Genomic DNA, 9566 nt, shown 5'->3' with positions numbered 1-9566 from the left:
AGCAGATTAGATTGGCTAATCCCTGATCACAGATAGTAGATGAGGCCTAATCCATGAGGAATTTCATTGAGGCATCCTGTGTGAACATATTTGCTGGATACAATGCTTGACAGGCTCCTAAAATGAATGTCAAGCTCCATGACAGGAGATGGTGAAATTTAATGTGGTTGTCAGATGATTGAAATCATCACTCCTGGTGAAAAAAACTTAAATGAGTTTATTTTGCATCAGATACTGAAGCTTTTATTGATACAGCTTCAAAATATTTGTATTCACTGAGTCAAAGATCCTTAAAAAATTGACCTGTTGCTCAGTGTGTGTAACACCGTCTTGGCAGCCCATCCTCATCCAAAAAACAACCATAAAGGCTGACTGTGAAAGCAGCAACACATTTTTCTAGGTGGCAACCTCCAGTGGCCATAGTTATTGTTATGCAAGCTAACAAGTAAATCAGCTGATGTGTTTAAAATAGCAACAAAGTCTGCGGAAGAAAGAAGCTGGGCTGGTTAGTAAAATATTTATTTTAACCACCATCTTCTCCTAAACCCAACCAAGTAGCTTTCGAGCCTAAACCAAACAACCTGTGCAACACCTCTTCATACTTAAACAACTGAATAGGTCAATTGTCAGTGTTTCCCAGGGCAGGGCCAGGGCAAAATTTAGGCAGGACAGCAAGGTTATTAGGTATATTAAGTATGAAATTGAAAAATAATAAACTGTAGATGACTGGGCAGTCAAAGCTGCCTGGTTAAAGTGAGTATCCTCTGACAAACAGTTCACATATTTACATATTGTGCTTTTTGGACAGTTATTATTGTTGTCAAACAGTTGCAGTTTAGTTTGGTTTAGCCCTCATACCTACTCGGTTAGGTTGATGCTTTTATCCCCAAACTACATGGGTAAGTTTAAGCTCTAACACTTATTGGTTAGGTTAAGGCGTTAACACTATTTGGTTAGGCTTAGGCTCTAACGCTATTTGGGTAGGTTAAGGCTCTAACTTTATTTAGTTAGGTTTAGGCTCTAAAACTATTTGGGTAGGTTAAGGCTCTAAAACTGTTAAGTTAGGTTTATTAGGCTCTAACGCTATTTGGTTAGGTTAAGGCTCTAACGTTATTTGGTTAGGTTTAGGCTCTAAAACTATTTAGTTTCATCTAGGAAAAGATCATAGTTTGGGTAAAAAAACAACTACATTCTGTCTCGTCAGCTACGTCATGTGACCTATTAGCCTGACATGCTAACAATGATGCTTACCTCAGAGGGAATGAAGACACCATTTGATCCAGTCTGATCACTTTGGATCTTCCGCTGTTGGTGTTGGAAAGGCTAAAAAAAACCCTCAGGCTTTTCATCTCAGGCAAGGCTTTGGCATATCACTTCTCATTATTTCTTGCTGAATCTTCCAATCTAGCCAAGTCGAGGTTCAATAATACACATCCCTTGCATCTTTAAAATAAAACCCATTGACAACACTTCAGCATGTTGTGAAATCAAAAAGTTGCATGCTGATTTTTTTTTTTTGCTTTGAAATATAATTTAGCTTTCTCTTGTTTGGGATGAAAGCATCAATCAAAAAACCAAAGTCTGAGTCATTTCCTAATTTGTAATCATAAAAAGACCTCCCAAGTGGTGATGATTATGATATTTTGTAAATGCCATGCTAATTATTTAATCACACTCAGCTTAGGGGCCATCAGTATTCACATGCACAGCTTTCACAATGGAGGCACACATTTAGCCATTGCATACACATTTCCAAAGTCTTGCATTTAAGTTTTTTTTCGGTCATTACCTGAAATTAACCTTTTAGTCAAGCTGAAATACAACACCTCCATTAGTACAAATTTTTCTAACTTAGTAAGTAATTACCTTCAATTAAGAATGCTTTCAAGTGGTGCTATCAATAATCTGTAAGCGTAGATACCACGTTTATACACTAACTCTTCATTTGGTGTGTAGTTTCAGCACTGAAGACACTCTTTATTCTGAGAAGTCAAGAGCCTCAGTTTTCATCCTCAACTGGACACTTATGATTTTGCAGTCTGACCACACATGTTACTGCTGAAAAGGTGAGCCTCCTTATCTGAAGTCTCACACTGAAGTCTTTTTCACCTTCCTCTCAGCCTTTTTTGTTGTCTATAAGGCAATTATATATTAATTGGACATGTTCAGTGTTTAACTGAACTCCTCTTCCTAATCACATAATGTTATCCCCAATTTAATAAATATTTCTTGGCTCTTTCAGGCACATAAAGACAGTCTCAGAATCACAAGAACACCTGGCCAAAAATGTGGCCGGAGCATGATCATCACTGTTCTGACCAATTTCAAATAGAATGAAAAATAGTTTTGAGGAAGCACGTGTTGTTGCTACTTTTACCGGGGACAAATTCTAAAGTTGTGTTATTTCTTAACTTTCAACAGCTTTACAACAGACTACTCCATTCAGAAACAAGAAGCATCATATCAGAGGCAACAGATTATTCTTTCTCATTAAAAAATGTTTTTTTTTTTTTTTTTCCCACTTATTAGTCTTCAAAAAAAGGTCTGAGGTCAGCTGAACTACAAAATACGGAGTTCCTTTGTATTTAAACCTTATACATTGAGCTTTTGATCCTCACCACAGCCCCCTGCTGATCCGAGGTATGTGCCATGTATCACTAAAATTACGAATTCTAAATTCCACTTCCACCTTTCGTCAACTATCAACTCTCTTTATCATCTCTCTCTGTTTATTTCGATAAAGGACATAAAAATTTACCTTTCCTTTCACAAAGAAAGTGAAACATATCCACAGCTTTGTGACTGGATTCATGTGCTGGCTGTTATTGCAATGACAGAAAAAAATGTGATCGTTCAAGCCTGTGTAACCCAGTGAAAGAAAACAGGTTAAAAGTAATGATTTGCTGATCTAGATGTACTATTTCTATGCTGAGAAAGCGAGAGATGACAGGCCACTCAGAACACAGAGTTCAGCAAATCCGCCTCTGCCTGGGCGTGATTGACAGATCATGACCTACCAGCATGAGCGGATGTGTGCGGAAGAGAGGAGACGTACTCATAGCGAACGGAGCACTATCAAGAGAAGAGAAGTGAATTAGCAAGTTAAGTTCGTAGTTGCTAAAACGTATAGTCTATGCACGCCAGTGAATCAACATAGAAGAGACTATCCAGGGACGGCCCGGAGTGGGAAAGTCCCGTTTTTTCCTCAGTCGATCTCGGTAAGCGTTGTGCTAATGTTGCTAACCATGTATGCTGTGTCAAGTAGCATGCATGCTATTGAGTTGGCCGATGCTAGCGGCCTAGCGGCTAATAGCAAGCAAAATCGCAATGTTAATGCTGCTAATTAGTCAACTTAACAGTATTATATGAGAAGGAAGTATTGAAATACCTTAACATGTTCATTTTGTTGTGTTATTCTTTAAAGATGTGAATGGTTAAACATTTTAATGTGAGAGATGTCAGTTATGTAAATGCACTTGTATTTTCACTTGAGAGTGGGCATTGCAAATGTCAGCAGAGCCATATGTGACAGATATACGGCTCATAATCTTTACAGTAGAATACAGTAATGTATGCTGATTATATGATATTACTGTGAAATGATTCATATTGATTGAGATTTAAAGTTATTGAACTGAACTGAAGTGTAATGAAAGGCCTAAAATGTAATAATTAAGTATTATATTGTATGTCATGCTTAGTGTTACATTTTTGTTATGCTTTGGAGTGATAGTTGTACAACGAATATATTAGGTTAAATGTTAAATTCCTGTTTGTAAAACAAAACAGGTCAGGTCTTATGGATGGAGTGAGAGCTTCTTCAGGAGATACATTCCAATTGATGGCGAGCTTCCCAGCGTGATTCTGAACCGATTCATCGAATACTCCATCTGGTGGTAGGGTGGTGCCAGCCGCAGGACTGTCACACATTCACCTACATTTGCTCATATCCCAGGAACATTGATAAGGACACTGGACACTTGAATGATAAGGAATCTTCAGACAGTGGATTTGAAAGACACTTTACTGTGATAGTAATCACAGTACAGACAGACTTTACTGACTTTTTTGACTGACCAGATTTATTATTTTAAAGGGCCCATTTTTATTTCATTGTCATTTATGTGTTATTCATGGTGTGTGAATTATCACCGGAAAGTTCATTTCACTAAACATTCAGTTGAAACCTACCTTGTAGTCTGTGTACTTTCCTGTATGGTTATTGTAGTCTCTTCCCTTAGCTCCTTATGAACCTAGAGTACTAGTGTATTAACCAGGAGTGGGTTACACCTGGAATGTTTGGGAGCCTACAAGTAAATAATATTCTTTTCATTAGCTACAGCAATGTAACTGCATTAGCTTTTAAGTTAATTTACTTTTATGATCAAAGCGAAACAGGGCAGCTTTCTTTCAAGCAAAATAAACACCTTAATGTGATTGTCAGTAAAGATCAATGAGCATTAAATTACAGAGATTAAATAAAACAGAAAAAAAACAAAACATGATAACTGAAGAAAATAGATTGCCAAAGGCGGTGATGATTGTACACTGCAGCTGCAAGAATAACTTACAGTATATACATGTCACTTTCCCCTTCTGGTCAACCTATAACACGTTGTACAAACACATGTTCCAAACTGGAAATCTATAAACTGTATAAAAACTAGATAATAATCTGCTCTATACAAGCCAAACATGATTGCTCATAATGAATTATTCAAAGAATTCTTCCTCCAGATCAAGTTATGCTCCAGTGTAATTGCTTTGAAAGGAAAAGCTTTCACTGAGCCATGCTCTAGCCTTGACAGTTTATGAATTTGAAATAGTCTGTCATCATATTTCCACATCTCTATTCTGATTTGGCAGTTCACAAGGTTAAGTTTCTAATGGGTGTCACATCAATAAACACTTCAAGTCCATATGGTGCACACTGACAGACAGACTGACTCTTACATTGAAATATATCCTGCACATCTCCGAAAGCGAAACCCCCAAAATCTATTCACATCCAGTCACCGTCAAACCAGAAGTGTTAGGCAGCTTATCTTGTGTGACAGAGGGAAGTGTATGCTGAGATTTTAGATTCTAAGAAAGTCCGTGGCTAAGTATTTGCAGGAAAATAAATGTGACATGGTGACCTCATGACGCTAAAATTGTAGATTGTAACAGTGTTAAAGGAGACATTATGCTCATTACCAGGTTCATGATGTTATTCACTGGAATAGGTTTGCATGCCTTAAAAACTCAACAATGTATGTTTTCTCATACTGTTCAGCGCAGCAGCTCTGTATTCCTCTCTGTCTGAAACGCTCTGTCTCTTTAGGCCCTCCTGCTGAACGTCCAGGTTGCTCTGATTGGTCAGCTCACACACGCCTGACCCAGCACTGCTAACAACAACAGAACAGCTGCACTCAATCAATTCTTAGGAGCTAAAGTAGCCACGACGCATAAATTATAAAAAAAACTTGCAAAGTCAGAGATTTGATGGTGGGACTACTGATGAGGCATTTCAGGAGCAGTGTTTTCTGTGGGAGCTTCTCTCGGTGCAGACTTTGACCTTTTTATCTTTCAAGACCTTTTACTGTACATGCACAAGAACCCAGAAAAACAGAGGGAAAGGCAAAAAACACAATAGGTTCCCTTTAAAAATGTGCAAAATAGCTTCAGAAATATCGGCACCTGATCTTGATATATTTATATAATCCAGTAGACAGCTATTTGTACTCACACAGGGCATCTTACCTCAGAACACTTGATTTAAATGTATTGTAAATAAACACCGAGGTCCAAAAAGGCTCAAAACATCAAAGAGGATCAGAGCTACTTATTGTTTATTCTCTGCAAAAAGCAATTTCAACCAAGTACACATCGAATAAATAATTGTGTAGTGGCCTGTGCCGGGGCATGTCCCAATAATATGAAGCAAATTTGTAGTAGAGGGATTCAAGACAACTTGAGGCCAGAAGAAATCAATAAAAAAGGCAGAGCATAATGATAGAGCTCCTAAAAACTCTTACGTTACACCGCCGTCTCTCATGACTGGTGCGAGACCCTGACACATTAAATGAAATGCTCCATTTGTATTCTGCCCGGCGATGCCGCGATACAGCGAAGACGGTGGTTTGTCCCCTCACCTTTTCCAAATAAGTGCGGACCCGTGATTAATGTCACATCCGGTCACAACATGCCTATTTTAGTTCTACCTCCCAAAAAATGACAAATTGCTGGTTTTTCTGTTTTGGTGTATGCGTATGAGTGTGTGTGTGTGTGTGTGTGTGTGTATGCATGGTTTCATCTGGGTTATGTATCCAGGGCAGCTTTGACCGATGTTCTCTTGTAAACCAGGAGTAGGTACAATTTATCCCCTCTGTATGAGCCTCACAACTGCTACTTTTTCACTCCGCGGTGCAGCAGGGGGAACTCGCTGTGTTCACACAGATAGACACACATACAGTACGAACCTACTTATATGTCAATACTAACTGTTAGTTGACGAGTGATGGAATGTAACAAAGTGAAATGAATTAAAGCGCTGTACTTGAGCACAATTTTGATTGAGGTTGTTGGACTTCAATCAGAGGTGGCACACACTCTACTCAAGTAGAAGTACAGATACTTGTGAAAGTAATTAAGTGCAGGCTCTGAAATGTGCTCAAGGTAACAAAGTGGAAAGTATCCCCTTAAAGGACATTTCTGTGTAAAGCTAACTGAACCTCACGTCATATTAATAGAATTCAGCATTTAACTTAAAGGCAGAGCTGTTCATAAATGCACAAGGAAGACTGGGAATTGTTGAGTCTCAAGATGTCAAATAACAACGTTTTTGGTTAGTAAGGTGTCGAATAATCGATAATTCCCTTCAAATCCACTTAAAGTAAAGTAACAAGCATCTTTTGAAAACGTAAGGAGTATAAATTACAGATATTTGTGTTCAAATGTAGGGAGTAAAATATACAGTACCTGAAAAATGTATGGAAATACAGAAATGAAATATTTGTACCATGTTGCTTCCCACCTCTGACTTTACTTGAGTACTTACATTTTCTGCTGCTTCATTCTTCTCCTCCACTACATTTTTGGAAAGAAACATTGTACTCCTCTACATTTTTTTGACAACTTTAGTTACTGATTGCATGCTGCCTCAGAGCCAAAGTTGTCTATTTTTAGATATCGCTCCAAATATTGGATGTGATAATTGACTATGTACAGTACGTACATGTAAATATGTGTATAAACTTAAACTTAAATAAATATGTTCACTTTTACCTTCATACCCAACTACATTTTAAGCGAATATTATGGAGAAATTGTACCATGTAACACACTGTACCATCAACATGATTCTGGGGGCAAAAAGGTACGTAGTGTTGCTTTGATATCAGATATTTTAAGACTTTGACTCAAGTAATATTTGTATTGGATACTTAACTTTTACCAAAGTGACATTTGAACAAAATTGCTTTACTTTTACTCAAGTATGACTTTGGGGTAATTTTCACAACACTCGATTTGACCAATATGAGCCTAATGTTTTTTACCGAAAGTAGTTCTATAAATGTGAGGCTACATTATACTGTGCCTTTTAATTAAATGACTGAATTAATGAGTTAAAATCAATGCATATAATATGCAGAGGAAATAAAATGAAACAAATTATAATTTAGTTCAAACAAATGCATCAATCAAATTACAATAATGAGGCGTGCAGAGGAAATAAAACCTAATTACAGGTTTTAGATGTCACGAAAAGCCATTTTTCTTTATAGAGCACAGAGATCACAAATGACAATTTCAACTCAAGGAGCAATGGAGAAACTCTTCGAATATGTGCAGTCATGCAATATAGGACAGGTGCCTATAGAATAGACAGAAATCAGAAATAATAACATGACAATATTAGGTAGATAGGTTACCATGTCAGAGGTGGGGGACATTTGCCAGCAGTTATAAGCTTATGGGTAATAATAAATAAATAAATTGCATTTTCACATTGCTCCCTCATTTTTTTCCCCGACATCTGTGAATCTCTCTAGGTAAACCATATACGCTGTGTGTCACCTGATGAAGTTCGTTTGTATGGCAGCCTGCACGCACCAAACACACACACACACACACACACACGCCTCCCCACCCCCCGAGCAACGTTATCCGCACATGCAGCGAGCAAAGCGGGGGGGAAGCGCCGGGCCAGGGGAGGAGAAGATGGAGTACGGCTCCTCCCTTTCTGTCTCAGGGTGACAAGGCTTCTCCCCCACACCTTCACATTCGTCTAATGAGGTGATAAAGTGAATGAATGAGCCATGAAAGGAGACATGCTGCTGAGGCCGGTGTGTTCCCAAGATGCCGCTCCCCACCCCGCAACCTTTTGCCTCTCTTTATTACTGTGGTTTGAGGACAGTAGGAGGAAAAAGCTCACAGGAGGATGAGGCAATTTCTGCAATGTGTCTGCAACATATTTATCAGTCCTGGGTGGCATGCACGCAGGCTGCTGTATGATATATGCCTGTTACAGTTGTGCCATAGAACAGGAGCGAGGATCGTTGGGGAGTGAAGATTTATAATATCTTTGCTTTCATTCGATACGTGCCTCATTGTGGAAGTTAAGCTAGTTTGAGTTGCTGCTCGTGCCTTACCGTCTTCTCCCCAAAAGACGCCTTGTTCATCCAACTTAACTCTTCTCACAATGAACTTGGCGAGTAACGCCAGGAAACAAAAGAGTCCCCTTTCACTTTGACCATCCAGCCATGTAAATGTCTCCGATTTGGCCAATTCTTTGTCATGCAGAAAAGGAACACGCTCAAAGCCTTTTTCTCGAGGAGCATGTGCAATCACTCTGAGAGATACCGGTGGAGTATGCCAAGCAGATTTATTAGGTGAAATTCAATTCAGACGAGTTATTTAAGGAAACACGCTGAGCCAAAATGACTTCCTATGAAAGAAAAACAGAAGGAATGCTGCATATTTTCAAACTCGGGATATTTTCCTCCGATTTGCTGTTCAACACTGAGGGTCGTTGTTGAATTTCAGACAGCTTATCTTGCAGAGACTCAGGAAAATGCGAGAGGGAATGAATTCATTCTGTTTTCACATCCAAGATAAATAAAGGCTGTATTTTTTAAATTACGGTTGCCTTTGAATAAACGCAAAAGTATTTTGGCATTGAAGTATTTATCATTATGCAGCCTGACCATCAGTTGTATAAAACGAAACAAAACGCACAATCAGACGCATGACTCACTGGCTCTCCAATTAAAAGCCAGGAGGTATTAATGACTAATAGAGCTACCTGCGTCACACTCTCCTTCCTGTGATTCAGATATTGATGTCATTTCAATCACATGTGTTCGTTCCTTTCATAATGTGAAAATTCTGCAACAGTATCGCGTAGCTGGAGGGGAAACAGAGGTCTCTGTTTTTTCGGACAGCCACTGCAGATTAGTGTGCTTTCTGGAAATAATGACTTTCTGCTAACAACCTAATCTGTCAATCCAAACACTGCGAGGAGCCCTGTGTTCCACATCCCGGTGAACAGATTGGCGGATTGTCTGCTGCCAGGACAGACAGTA

The 9566-nt window shown here is 38.8% G+C and overlaps 1 long non-coding RNA gene across 1 annotated transcript; it reads left to right on the top strand.

Annotated features, from left to right (window-relative positions):
• The first annotated feature begins 3002 nt into the window (after positions 1-3002).
• On the top strand, positions 3003-4190 carry LOC115591038 (uncharacterized). The gene is made up of 2 exons (XR_003985885.1): positions 3003-3218; positions 3790-4190. It is a non-coding gene; the product is annotated as an uncharacterized LOC115591038 (long non-coding RNA).
• The last annotated feature ends 5376 nt before the right edge of the window (positions 4191-9566 follow it).

This window comes from Sparus aurata, chromosome 11 (assembly GCF_900880675.1).
Source record: "Sparus aurata chromosome 11, fSpaAur1.1, whole genome shotgun sequence".
Classification (NCBI taxonomy): Eukaryota; Metazoa; Chordata; class Actinopteri; order Spariformes; family Sparidae; genus Sparus; species Sparus aurata.
Note: the sequence above shows the minus strand (reverse complement) of the source record. Positions and strands in the feature narration are given on the sequence as shown.